The sequence below is a fragment of the Mustela putorius genome, unplaced genomic scaffold (genome assembly GCF_011764305.1).
Source record: "Mustela putorius furo isolate JIRA1106 unplaced genomic scaffold, ASM1176430v1.1 tig00000680_pilon_pilon_pilon, whole genome shotgun sequence".
In the NCBI taxonomy this organism is placed as follows: Eukaryota; Metazoa; Chordata; class Mammalia; order Carnivora; family Mustelidae; genus Mustela; species Mustela putorius.
Window position 1 is genome coordinate 2,176,064 of NW_025421442.1, and position 14,527 is coordinate 2,190,590.

Sequence of the window (14,527 nt, forward strand, 5' to 3'; positions counted from 1 at the left end):
ATAGTACTGTGGAGTTCCTCTGCCCACCCTCTGCCCAGACCAGCACACGTCTGTTGGGAAAGGCGTCTTTGCCGAGCCCCCGTCTGCTGGGGACTGGGGTGGGCTGCTGGCCTGGCTCAGGCCCCGGCAGGCAGTGCCCACACCCGAGCTGGGGTGTGGGGTGCACAGCTGTCCAGTGGCTCTGTGGTGGGGTGGGGGTTGGGGGAAGCAGGGAGACGAACCTTAATGACATCATTCACTTGAGATCCCCTCCGTGTGGGTTATCGGAGGCTCATTTCCTCTTGAGAGCCTAACCCACACCAGGCAGGGATGCCTTGGCCAGTCTTGGGAGCGCACGCTAATGGCCAGCTCCGGTGCCCGCGCGTAACAAAATCAATAACGCACTGCAAAGATCAGGTCCTCTGCCTCTCCCACACCCAGTGTAGACAGGCCCAGGCCTCCGGGCCCTCCCCTCTGGCCGCCACAGCTCCTCCGCACCACCAGGCTGTGGCCATCTGGGGACGTCTTGGGACGTCTTGGGGCGTCGACCGAGTGCAGGGCCGGTCAGGCAGGCTCCTTGGCGCTGGAACCGGGGCTCAGCTCGCAGCAATTTCCAGGCCGCCCGCTGTTGGTGGGAGTGACACGGGGAAAGCAGGACTGACGAGGAGGAAATAACTGCTGATTCGGGAGGGCGCGTGGCGGGCCTCGCCTGGAGCAGGGGTGGCGTTTGTTGGCACAATGAAGGTGATCTGGGGGCTGCGCAGATGGCCCATCCCAGCTCCTCGAACAGCTCACCTCAGTTTGCCTGACCCTCCCGGAGCGCCATGCCAGGGCCGGCTCTCTGCGCCTGCAGCCTCTCCGGGGCTTTGCAGCGGCCCAGCTCTTCCGAGGTCCGGGTGCACCTGCCACGGGAGGGGGTCCCTCCTGCGGTCTGATAGTCTCAGATGCCGTCCAGGAGCGCGCAGACTGCACACTCTGCCTGGGTCACTTCTTAGCAGCAACCCTGGATTGCAGGCGCTGGACAAGATGCAGTCAGACCAGCACCTGATTTGACTCAAGAATCGTTCATTTTAAAAATTATGGTATTTATGAGACAGTTGATGACATGACTCTTGAGCTGTGGACACGGGAGTGTGTGGAGAGGAAGTGAGAAGGCATTTGGGGTGTTTCTGAGCAGCTGGGGGGGGGTGGGGGCGAGGAGGGGAAGCCTGTGGGGGTGGTGCTGGGAGGGTCTGAGCGAAGGTACCTTGTCAACCGTCCTTACTTGGTTCTGTCCGCTTCCCTTTATTTTCAAAATTCTCCATAATAAACTTAATTGGAAACTAAGAACCGCACGTCCCCTCCTAGAAACACGCCAGAGGTCCCTCAGTTCAAGGCACAGTGTGGAGAGAGGCTTCCTTCAATAGAAGTGCCGACGCATGAAGTGAAACTGCACTTCTTTGTGGAGAACCTGTAGAAGGAGCCGGTTTTCATGTGTGCACATGTCCGAAGCAACCTGGCCGGGCACACAGTGTCTGTTGAACAGATCATTGTGGAGTGCCTGCTGTGGCCAGCGGGAGCTGCTCGGGACCCCAGGGCAGGGGTGTGTTATGTGTGTGTGTGTGTGTGTACATGCGTGTGTGCATGCATGTGCTGGTATGTGTGTGCGTGCATGTGTGCGTGGGTGTGCACAAGTGCTCTGTATGCGCACACATGTGTGCGTGTATGTATGTGTGTGTGAGTGCTGTGTATCTGGGTGTGTGTGTGCTGCATATGTCTGCGTGTGTGTGCATGCGTGTGTGTATGTGTGCGTGGGTGTGCACGAGTGCTATGTGTGCATGCTGTGTGTGCGTGTGTGAGTGTGCATGCTGTGCCCTGTCTGTGTGTGCACATGTGTGTGCGTGTAGGTGTATGTGTGTGTGAGTGCTGTGTATCTGGGTGTGTGTGCTGCATATGTTTGCAAGTGTGTATATGTGCTGTGAGTGCATGAGTGTGTGCGTGTGTGTTGGAGGCGGAAGTACGCCTCGTGCATTTGGGGAAGCACAGGGAAAGGATGAAAGAGGAAGGGGACCTCTGTGCGCTTCTGCTCAGTTTGTGGCTTTTGTAATGGAACTGTTTTTTCAGCCTAAAAATTAATCTTTAAGAAGGGTGTCTCCATTAGGTAATATAATATCCTCTCCTAGACGTTCCAGGTTTCTAAATCTAATTTTTTTTTTAAAGATTTTATTTATTTATTTATTTATTTGACAGAGATCACAAGTAGGCAGAGAGGCAGGCAGAGAGAGAGAGGAGGAAGCAGGCTCCCCGCCGAGCAGAGAGCCCGATGCGGGGCTCGATCCCAGGACCCTGGGATCACGACCTGAGCCGAAGGCAGCGGCCTAACCCACGGAGCCCCCCAGGCGCCCCTCTAAATGTAAATTTATTATAAGCGGGACTTGCTGTGTAGAGATCCGTGTTCGCGCACCGTGTGAGGGGATGGCGGGGCTTCATGAGGCTCCCGTGAGTCAGAGGTCACCGGCCTCTGAGCGAGGGCTCTGCGGGCTGCGAGGCGGCGGACGTGCGTGCCTCCCCCCGGCGGCCGGGGACCAGCCGCAGAGCCCGAGCCTGGAGCGCCCGAGTCGTGGGGGCTGCCGGCCGGCAGCGGTCTGGGCTCTGCTGGGCTCTGCTGGGGCCTGGGGCAAGGGGACCTGAGCCCCACGCACGCCGGTCCTGGCTCGGGGGACGCTCGACCCGGTACGGCCCAGCCGCGAGCGCTCCGAGCCCGTGGGGCCGTTCCCACGCCGGGCGGCCACCTGGGGCCGTTCCTCCGCGTCCCTTTCCGCGAGCGGCGGGTTCGCCCCTGAGCTGACCTGACCTGCAGCCGCACTCGCTGAAGGTGACCGTGCGCCTGCGAAGCGGAGCGCGCCCGGCCCGGGGCCCTGCGCCCCATTTTCCTCGTGCAGGACGTTCCAGACGCCCTTCTCGGCCGAGGAGAATTTGCGGGGTCCAGCCGCCGGGTCGGTCGCAGCCCTGCGGGCTTGCGGGGCGGCCGCGCTCGCTCGGGCAGCGGCGGGAGGGGCAGCTCTGGGGCCGCGGGGCCGGCGCGGCCGCTTGGGGTCCGATTCGGCGGGCCGCGGCGGCGCAGGTGCGGGCGCGGGCGTCGCGGGGCGTGCGGGCCGCTGGCCCGCGTGCGGGGACCGTGGCGCTCCCGGCGGGGCGGCAGCCGAGGAGGCCGGGGCCCCCGGACTCTGGGCTCCGCGACCCGAGGGCTGCCCTGGCGTCGGCCGGAGGTGGGGCCGCCGCGGGGGCGGTCACGGTCCGGGTCGCGCCTGTGACCCGGGCAGCCGCGAGGAGCTGGTCGGCGCCGAGGCGGGGCGTCGCCGCGGGGGCAGGCGTGGAGCTCGGGTCGGTCCCTCGTGGCCCGCTGTTCTCGGACGTTCCGGCGCCAGCGCGCGAGCACGCATGCGCGGGCGGGGCGGGGGCGGGGAGTGGGCGGGGCGGGGCGAGTCGGGGGCGGGGCGTGGGCGGGGCGGGGCGTGGGCGGGGCGGGGCGAGCGTCACCGCGACGCGCCGAGCGGGGAGCCCGCCGCGGGGCCCTGCGACCCGCAGACCCCGGCCTGAGCGGAGCGCGCGGGTCGGACCCTCAAGCCGCGGAGCCAGGCGGGCGCCCCCAGGGATGAAGCTTGTAAAGCTGCGAGTCAGCCCGGGACCCCAGAGGTAGGGGCGGACAGGACACGCGGAGGGACCCCGAGCGGCGGCCGGCGAGGGGGGACCCGGACCGGCCAGCGAGGGGTCCGTGCGGTGACGGCTGAGAGCGGACCCGCACCCTGGAGGCGACGGGACCCGAGGGCGCCTGGGGGAGTGGCCGGCCAAGAGTCCGGGAGGCGGGAGGGGGGGTTGCGGCCCCTGTTCGGCGCCCCCACGCCCCCCATCCCCTCCCGACCCCCCACCCGTGTCCGCGCGCTGTGGAGGCGGGTGACACCCTGTCTGAGCAGGGCCAGGAGCTCAGGGCTGGGCACAGGGCCAAGTGCGGGAGGCGGCGGGACAGCGTCGGCCGGTGCGCGGGCTGGAGAAGGGAGAAGGCCAGGTCCACTGCGGGGCGGGTCTGGCCAGAAACCGAGTCTGGAAGTGGGGCCCGTACTGGGGTCTGTGTGGTCGCAGGGGGACCATGAATGTTCCCTCCAGGTGTGACCTGGTGTGACCTCCAGGTGTGAGCCACCACTGAGAACCGGGGTCTCGTCTGGGACAGCGACTTCGTCCCAGGGCACCTGACCGCCAACTGAGAGCAGGTCTGGGAAGGCGCGTCCTTCACCAGCTCTCATGAGGTGTGATTGTCACAGAGCCATAGTCTCATTTTCAGGGCACGCGGGGTGTTTTGAGAAAGGGGCACAGGCACGCGGCTGTCACCGTCACGGTGACACAGGCCAGGCCTGGCGTCTGCCCTCAGCCCTGGGGTTGGATGTGCCGCACCCACGCAGCCATTCACGGCCCTGCCACATGCCGGGGGGCTTGGCGCTCTCACGGCAGGGTTGCCTGGGGCGACCCAGACCCTTGGGCCTTTGAGCGCATCCCACATTCCCTCCTGCCTTTTGCACCCAACCCCCCACGCAGGCCATCGGCGCTCTGTTGAGATTACGTTGCGGTCGACCGAGACATGTTTCCTCAAGAGTTTCAGAACGAGGCCTGTCCCCGGCCCGTGGGCCCAGCTGCCCCCACGCAGCGCGGTGGTTTTGAGTCACACGTGGCTGTGTGTGTGGGATCTCCGCGTCTGTTAGGGCTGAGTTCTGTTGAAGGGTTGGGTGTCCCGGGATTTCATGATTCGTGCACCTGCTGGGGGATGTTGGGAACAAAAGTGCCCTGGGCTACAGCTCAACCCGGGATGATACTTGGCCTCGCCTCCAAGAAGACGCAGAAGGGACGGAGAGGCCCAGGGTAGGACGGTCACTGTCATCCGTCACCAGGCAAGCAGGGTAGGACGGTCACCGTCATCCGTCACCAGGCAAGCAGGGAGCAAAACCACGATGAGACGCTGCTTCCCATGCACCAGACGGGCTCTTGCCCAGAAAGACGGTTGGGGAGCACGGGAGGAGTGAGAGCCCGGTGCCCCGCTGGCGGGAAGGGGACGTCGCGCAGGACGGTGGCGCGCAGGACGGTGAGTCCTCGAGGAGCTCAGTGTAGGTGGCCTGGGGACCCAGCAGTTCCACCCTAGGGCATCTGCCCAGAAGAGCAGAAGACAGGCGTTCGAGCTGGATGCTGCGTGGGGCTGTTCGGATGGGCCGCCGGGGACAGCCACGGGTTGGGAGCCACGCGGGTTCAGTGGATGTGTGGCCTGGTGGACGTGTCCTGCCACGCGGGGATGAAGCCAGGCCCCTGGGAAACATTGTGCTGAGTGAACAGAGGCGTAGACAGCGATGTGTGGTGTGATTCCATTTACAGGAAGTGTCCGGAATCGGCATGTCCATGAGATGGGGAGCTGGGGGCACGGAAGGGGGGTTCATGTGTGCGGGGTTTCCTTCTGGGCTGAAGAAAGGGCTCTGGGGCCGCGTCCTGGTCATGGTTGCACAGTGCTGGGCGTGTCCTTTGCGTGTCCGCATGGTACACTTGAACGTGGTAAATGTTGCCTTGCGTGTGCTTTATGACAAAACGCAGTATAAAGCGTGCGTGTCCGTGTGCACGTCTTGGTGTGGACATGGGCTCTCCTCCTCCTGGGTGGCTGCCAACGAGAGCGCCTGTAGGGTATGCTGCAAGCGTCTATTATTTGACCTTTTAAGAAACTGGCAGCCTGTTTCCACAGGGCTTGGATCACTTCCTGTCCCCGTGCTGACGTGTGAAAGGCGGTTTCCCAGCCCTCCTGACACCTGCTGTCACCGTCCTTATCTTTAGCTTTCTGATGCGTTTTATGTGCTGTGTCCTCGAGCTGGGCAGCTTCTCCTGGGTTTATGTGAAAATATTCTGTGAAGGACCTGTTCACGTCCTCTGCCCATGTGTGAGTGGGGCTGTCTTCTGCCGTTTGGGTTCTGAAGCTAGTCCCGTGTTGTGGATTCAGGTCCCTTGTCCGATTTGTGTATCGCAAATATTTTCCCTGTCTGTGGCTCGCCGTTTTACTTTATTAATGACCTCCTTCAAAGGGCAGATGTTTTCGGTTCTGATTAAATCCCGTTTTATCAACTGTTTTTAGCAGTTTGTGCTTTTTGGGTCTTATTCACAGAATCCTTGCCTGAGGCCTATTGTCGTGGAGATTCTCTCCTGAAAACATTATGGGTGTATCCCTTATGCTGAGATCTCTTGTCCACTTTGAGTTTGCTTTTAACTGGAAAGTGCCCGGGATTGAGGTTCCTTCTTTTCCATATTGCGTGACCGGCCCCAGTACCATTTTGTTTAAAGACACGATCCTTCCCGTTGGCCTCTCTTGGCACGGTATTTGGAAAGTACCCGAGCTCATCGGTGTGGCTGTTTCTGGGCTTGATTCGGGTCCGGATTATTCCTCGTCCGCCCCGCAACCGTCACGTCTCCGTGGCTGTTGCCTTATGAAAAGTCTTGAAGTTAGGAGGTGAGAGGCTCCCAGTTGAGCTCTGTTTCCAAGATGGTTTTGTCTAGTGTAGACCCTTTGCATTTCCATAGGAATTTAAAATCTACTTGTCAACTTCTGTGAAAACACTTGCTCGGGTTGTGACTGGGATCACATCAACTCCTTAAATCACTCTGGGAAGACTTGACGACTTCACCACACGGAGTCTCCGAGCCAGCAAGCGTGGGCCGCCCCCCATCCTTGCCCGTCTTCCCCGTGTCTCCTAGCGGTGACTTGCCGAGGCCCCGGTAAAGGTTTTGTGCGTGTCTGTTGGATGTATTCATAAGTAGTTCATGGTTTTGAACGCTGTTATGAATGGATTTCTTAAAGTTTTATTTTGCAGTTTATTGCGAGTGTTTATAATTGATTTTTTTATTGCTTGTTCATCCTGTGAACTTTTTAAGTTTATTTATTTGTTTGAGTAGCTTTTCCTATAGTCTCTTAAGAGTTTATACGTAGATGACTCTGAGAGTTATGAGTACGGACCATTGACTTCTTTCCAATCGGAATGCTGTCTGTTTCTTCTCTTTTTTTTTTCTCCCGTCTAGAACCTTTAGGACAGTGTTTCACGGAAATGGTCACAGTGGACATTCTTGCCTGTTCCCGTCATAGAAAGAAAGAACTTAATGCTTCTTCATGAAATAGGGTGTTAGGAGAAGATCCTGTCTGGATCCCTTTGATGAGGGCGAGGGAGGTGTCACATTTGCTGAAAGTTTTTATCTTAAATGGATGTTGAACTTTGTCATATGCTTTTTTTGTATCTATGGAGAAGATTGTATGATTTTTTTTCATAAAAAAAATTATGTTGATTTTCTTTTGCATGTTAAAGACCCTCACATTCCTGGCACAAACTCCAGAAGGCCCTGAAGTATTATTTGTCCTACATATTGCTGGATTTAATTTACTGCAGTTTTGCCAAGGAGATTTATAACTACGTTCATGAAGATTATTGTGGTCTTGTAATATCGGTCTGCTTTCAGTATCAGGGTAACCTTGGCCCCACACAGTGATTTGGGAAGTAATCCTTCTTCAGTTATTTATTATTTTTTTTAAAGATTTGTTTACTTAATTTAGAGAGAGCATGCATGCGAGCATGTGAGCAGGGAGAGGGACAGAGGAAGAGGGAGAATCTCAAGCAGGCTCTGCGCTGAGTGCGGAGGCTGCCACGGGGCTCGATCCCACAACCTTGAGATCATGACCTGAGCTGAAACCAAGAGTCAGAGGCTTAACTGACTGAGCCATCCAGGCGCCCCTTTATTTATTTATTTTTTTAAAGAGAGCCTGTGTGGGAGCAGTGTTGTTTCTTCCTTACGCGTGTGATCAAATTTACTAGTGAAGCCATCTGGGGTGTTCTTTATGGGGAGGCTTTCAAGTATGAATTCAATGTCTTGACGTCGGGCTGCTGAACTTCTCTGTAGGTCGATCCTGGTGTTCTGTGTGTTTCAAGGAATCTGTCCATTTTCTCTGAGGTGTCAAACGTTGCCCCATAATATTCTTTTAATATACTTTTAACGTCTGTGGAATCTGCGTGATGTTCCCTCTTTCCTTCTGAGCCTGGAGTCTCACAGTGCCTGGCCCCCCAGCCACCCAGTCAACTCTGGGCTCTGCACAGGAGGGAGGCCACAGACCAGTGGTCTTGACAAGCTGCTCTGGTCATTCTAACCTGCAGCCAGCCCTGGGAACCTTCGAGGTAGAGGGAGAGATTGGCCACACTTCCTGGTGTCCCAGCAGGTGCCCCAGGGCAGGCGGAGGCAGATCGGAGAGAGAGCAGGACAGGAGGCCCGCAGTCCGCGTGCAGGTGTTGTCCAGGGAAGGCCGGCCGGCAGGCGGAGACCTCCATGGGGATGTGGGGCTCCCCAACCTGGCCAGCCTCAGTGGGGCCCACGGCTATGGAGGTCCCAGGATGTGCCTGACCCTGGGTGCAGCAGAGCAGGGCACAAGGCCTGCTTGGCTGGGCGGTGGTTTGTGAAGTCCAGTTTACTGCCAGACTCTGTCTACAGCAGAAGTCACCCCGCGTGAGGTCCTGCCGTGTGAGTTCGGATGCACAGTCCCGAAACCACCTCCAAATCACGATGTGGAAAATTTCCTTAACTCTGCAGACTTCCTTGTGCTCTCTGGCGTCCGAGCCTTTTCCCCACCCCCAGCAACTATAGATCCGTTTTCCGTCCCCGTAGACTTTTCCAGAGCATCACGTAAGTGGAATCCTCGAGTTGGACTGGGCAGGCGTGGGACCAGTGGTGACTGCTGTCAGAGCCAGCTAGAGGGGTGACTCCAGCACCCTTACTGATGCGTTGAGAAGTCAGGGGTGGGCACGGGGAGGCCATTATGGGAAGGAATGACACGGCTGTTTTCACCAGATGCATCTGTCTCTGTTGCATGGAGTCCTGACAACCTGTGAGGATGTGGGGGATGGAGGGAATTAGAAATTCTTTCATGGGGTCACTCTGCCGGAGCCTGGGAGCCCAGGAGCTCTGACCTGAGGCTGCAGGGAGACTTTCCCTGGGCAGCACCTCGAGTGCACCTGTCAGGGCGTTTTAAAGATTTTAAGGATGTTCGTGTCCTTGGCCAATGTAGCTCGCCGTCTAGAAGTGTATCCGCAGGAATCATGGGTCTAGGGAGGTGTTTGTAGGTAGAAAGTCTGGATACAGGTCTGAGGGAGGGCCGGAGATGGGGAGTCACGGGGTGGGGCAGCCGGGCTCCCGGAGGCCCAGTGCGGAGCGTGACCGTGGGAAGGGGAGTCAGCACAGTGCGGCAGGCGGTCCGGCCGCCCATGCTGAGGCCGTGGGCTCCGCAGGGATCTGTGTTTACCTGGAAGGGAGTACACGGTGCTCTTGAAAAAACTGTGCAGCTGAGTCCTTCTCAAGCATGGCTTTGATTCCCCGTGCGTCCCAACTCCATGTCTGCCAACAAGGGTCTTTGGCTCTCCTCATTCCCTTGCCACAGTCCCGGAGTCGCGGGTGTTTGACGGGCATCTCCGTGGCTCCCGGGGGGTCCATGGTGCTTGTCTCCTATGTCTGAACTTTCCTGAGCACGCGCACGTGTACACACACACGCACACACACACACACACACGGACATCCTGAGAGCCTGGCCGACTTCTCTGCGGCCTCTCATACCTGCCTTGCTTAACAAGCAGGTGGGTGTTTTATTGTCTGCTGTGCTTTTAAGTGGAAAACATGCTATGGGAAGTAGGGCTGCTGCCTCGGTCCCCCCAGTACAGGTGAGGGCCAGGGCAGGAGTGTGTGGAGGCCAGATGCACTCACGAGAGGGGGGGCCCACAGGCCTGGTGGTGGGTGCAGGCTCTCCTCCCCACCTTGGCCTGTCTCTGTAGCAGGGCCGGCCCCGCCCGGGGGGTGGTGGGGTCAGCCGGCAGCAGCGGGGGGAGGCAGGGACCGGGGAACCACGGACTGAGAGGACAGTGACAGATCCCTTGTTGGCAAACACGGATCCAGGATGCACATGCAGTTCCGTGGCCTGTGCAAAAGCAAGCTTTAGAGAGGTCTCAGTACGTTTATAGTATTTCCAAAACATTTTTTTATAGAATGTTAAAATTTCATAGCAGTTAGGAAGCCTGGCCACTTTCCGACCCTGAGAGTGACTTATGGATAAGATGTGCATTTTATACTGTGACCAGCACACGTGTGTATGTGTGTGTACCCATGCACACACATGTGCACAGACTGCACACGTGCACACATAGTGTACACACACATGTGCACACCGTACCCATGCACACACGCATGCGCAGACAGTACCCGTGCACACATAGCGTACATGCACACATGTGCACACTGTACTCATGCACACACGTGTGTGCAGACAGTACCCATGCACATGTGCACACATAGTGTACACACACATGTGCACACCATACCCATGCACACATACGTGCACACATACCTGTGCACACAGTGTACACACATACATGTGCACACCGTACCCATGCACACACACATGTGCGGACAGTACCCATGCACACGTGCACACATAGCATACACATGTGCGCACACTGTACCCATGCACACACATGTGCGCACACAGCACACACGCACATGCGTGCACGCAACACTGGTGCACACATACGTAAACACACAGCACACACGCACATGTGTGCACGCGGTGCCCGGGAACATGTGTGCACATACATATGTGCACACACACGCACACACACCCCTAAAGCCGCAGATTTCCTTAGGAGAGCACTCACCCCTACCTACACACAATACTTGTGGTATGGGTTCAGTCGCATCTAATTTAAAAGCTGTTTCTGTGCACCCCCCAGTTTGAATCCCCCGCCCCTGCCATGACGTCCGGCTCTGTGTGTCACTGCAGGGATGTTTGCACACCGCGGCGGGATGCAAGCTATGCATTTCATGTTCTCATGCCGGGGGTGCCCTCCTCCTTGGTTTCTGTCTGTCTGTGGCCAGGACGAAGGGGGGCCTACAGCACAAGGGCCCGCCAGCCACGGTGGGACTGCGTGCTCGGGGGCCACAGGGCTGGGAAACTGGGTCACGGCAGAGTCCCTAAGCTAAACAGGCGGAACAGGATGGCTGGCGTGTCTTTGAAACCCGAGGGAGTGGCTTGGGTTTCAGCTGTGGGATCCTGCAAAGACTGCTGGCTCCCGTGGGTGTTCCACGTGGGGCCCACTCTTCCCCTGGCTCGGTGGACAAGACCACCCTGGGAATGTGATTTTTAAAATAGATTCTGAGGGCTGAGGTCCTGGAGAGCGGCCTTCAAGGAAAGGCAGGCCCGTGTCACCTGCGGTGACCACCTGAGACTCCCTGAGCCTGGGCCGCGGGCCTGCCGTGAGCAGGAAGGGTGAGCGTCACATCCAGTGGGCTCCTCTTGTCATGTAGCAGGTGGTCAGCTCTTCATTGTCGCCGTGTTTCCAGACCAAGGGCAAACCAGAAGGAGCGCCGTCCAGGTGAGAGAGGAGGCCACGGGCACGCACACCGGTGTTCTCCCAGGTGAGGCCCCGCAGGCAGCAGGTTTCCGCCGAGCCATGGGGGCCAGAGCTGTTCCCCAGCAGGACCAGACGGGAAACACAGCCCCGTTCACCGTCTACCGCCCATGCCGGCCTCCCCTCACGGCCGGGTCGTGTGAGGAGCCGAATCCTGGCTCCCGGGGCCCAGACAGCGACCTCTGCCAGGGTGTCTGCTGGGGTGTGGCGCAAAGCTGCTGCGGGGCGCGGGGTGCTTGCCTGGGAGGTCGGGGCCGGGCCACGCCGGTCAGCACCCTCTGGTCTCTGCCCTTCGGAGGTGCAGATGCCTGTCTGCTCAGGAAGCAAATGTGGCCGCAGCCTGTGGTGTCTCGGTCGTCTTCGCCCACGGAGTGACCTGCATGTGACCTCAGACTGGCCATCCTGTCCTGGGGCAGCAGGACACAGAAGCCACCGGTGGATGTGACTTGCCTTGTGAGCGCGGTGACAAGAGAGCACGTGCTAGTCGCTTCCACCCGCTGAGGCCCCTGCCCTCCGGCCACCCATGCTGCTTCGCAGTGGGTGAAGCACAGCCCCTGCCCAGCTCGGGGGCAGCCTGTCCCCACTTCCTTTTCTGACTTGAAATACAAGGGAAGGTCACCACCAACAGGAGAGCAGCTGCAGCAGACACGTCACACCCGTCTTGCTTCTCTCTCTCCCTGTCTTCCGTCCTCGGGGAGATGTTTGCACACTTCTGGTAACATGCTCACCAACAGAGCCCAGCCGTGCGGGGCCCAGAGCACCGCTGGCCCCGCGCCCCTGAGACCCCACTCCCAGCCGGTCTCCGCAGACGGGCTGCTGCTCGGTTTCCTTCTGTGCGGCCTGGCTTCTGCAGCGCACACCCCTGCGTGTCCTGGGGCATCGCCCCCCTCTAGCCCTGCGCCGCGCCGTTGTGGGCGTGCACTGCAGTGTCCGTGCCAGCCACGTGGATGGCTTGGTTTCATCCTGGGCCATTAACGGTGTGGCTGGGGCCAGTGCGTGGAACTCGTAACGGGAGCCGCGTGGGGAGAAAGGCCGTGGTTGTGAATCCACCGAGATGCCGTGCCCACCCTCCACGTGCAGCAGGTGGCCCGGGACATGGGTGCTGAGTGGGACTGTGCAGTGTGGCCCCAACAGGTGCCGTGAACATGACCCTGGGAGCAGCCCACACGTCTCACGGTCTGCACAGCAGGGAGGCCTTCCTGCCTTCTGGTAAAGCAGCGGCGAAGGAAGCGTGCCGACACCTCACGTGTGCGCACACACCATCCCCGGTTGCCGTCATGAGCGCCGGGAATGTGGCGGCTTCGAGAACGGGAACTGACGCTCTCCCGCTTCCAGGGTCCGAAACCCCAAATCAAGGCCTGGGCAGGACCACGCTCCATCCGAGGACCTAGGGGAGGCTCCTTCCTGCCTCTTCCAGGGTCGGGGGCTCCCGATGTCCCTTGCCTTGTGCCCGGTCTCTGGCTGCGGCCTCAGACGGTCACCTCCTCTGTGTCTGGGTCTCTCCTCTGCGTGTCTCTGGTGAGGACACTCATCCCTAGAATAAGGGACCACACAGATGACCCAGGATGATCCTGTCCTAACTTTGTGATGTTAACCTAATGAAATGTGCAAGGACCCTTTTTCCAAATAGGGCAGTGTCCATGGGCTGTGGGACCTGCTGTGGCACCGGGAAAGCCAGGGAGCCACCGTGCGTGGGGCGGGAGGGAGGCCCGCGGCCTGGCGGGCAGGCCCTGGGGCCGGCTGGCCCTCACCCTCCGCAGGATGTATCTCACAGAGGCTTTATCAGCAGGAACGCGGAAACCGCGGCCGCCCTCCACGCTCGTGGGAAGTCATAGAGGTGAGCGCAGTGGAAACTCGCCGCTTGGGGAAATGATTTCTCATTGACTCAGAGGGGAAACAGGAAAGGGCCTCCTGTCTTTTCATGTGAGTTTTTATCTCTGCCGGTGGGGCCTTTTCTTTTAAGCTGCGTTTCTGCAAGGGTGTTGGGCGAATCTTTAGTGTGAACAGGAAGTCAGATATGCTGACTAAATTTTCCTGTATTTTAACGGTGTTTGTCTTATGTGGAGAATGAAGCACCTCCTCCTTGAGCCCCGGGGGAGGGGGTGCGCCACGGACCACGGCATTTCTGGGCTCCGGGCTCTCACACGTGTGTGCACACAGGTACACGCGGCCAGGGCCCTGGGCAGTTCCCTGGAGATGTGGCGATGCCCTGTAGGGCCCGGGCTTGTTTCCCCGGCACTGGGCCATGACTCCGCATGTGGCTCCGTGATGGCCACGCACCCCGTGTCCCTCACCCAATGATGGGAATCCCTGTGTTTCCGTCGGCTGTGTCCTTGACTGCCTCTCTTGGTACATCCGTGTTTGCACAGGGGGCGTCTTCTGGGAAAGCACAGCCTGCTTGGAGGTGGTTTGCACATAAGTGCTTGAGGTGTGGACACAGTCAGGCTAGAGACCAGTGGGGGCCGTCGCCTGCCTCCTGGGGCCCTTGGGGTGGGGGAACCCCCTGGCTCCAGAGCCCCTTTGTCTGCCGCTCGCAGGGGACTTCGGCTGTGTCAGCCTGGCCCCTGGAAGGGTGGGGCCCAGGAAAAGGAACTGGTAGTGTTTGTTGTCGGCCGTGGGTGTGTAGACGTGTGGGCACGTGTGTACATGTGTGTTCCTGGAAAATAGTGCGCGGCCGACTCGAGGACTGCATTCCAGAGGCCTTCACGGACTAAGGCGGTCTGCCTGTGGGGGCTGTGGAACTTGTTGCCGTCCCTCTTCGTTGTGTTTTTAGGCAAATGATAAAATTCAGCCTCTACCCCTGGTTGCCCTCCCTGCCTCTCGCTTGTCCGGAAAGGTACAGCACGTGTGAGAACTCACTGTGACGTCCTTCACGACAGTGGGTCTTCCTGACCGCACGCTCTGCGCGCTGCGTGGGGAGTCCCCAATCGTCCACCCACGAGGCTTTCCCTGGAGGCCTTCGTGGGGCACTGCACGCTCAAGGGATCCGCCGTCTCCCCGCGGGGAGGTTCTGCTCAGACGTGGGGGTGGCCCAGGTCAGGGGGCCACTCAGAAGCTGTCTC

General features: G+C 59.3%; 1 protein-coding gene across 1 annotated transcript in view; it reads left to right on the plus strand.

Annotated features, from left to right (window-relative positions):
• SEMA4D (semaphorin 4D) overlaps positions 1-14,527 on the plus strand; it is an 83,011-nt gene that overhangs the window by 1,644 nt on the left and 66,840 nt on the right. The window lies entirely within an intron of this gene.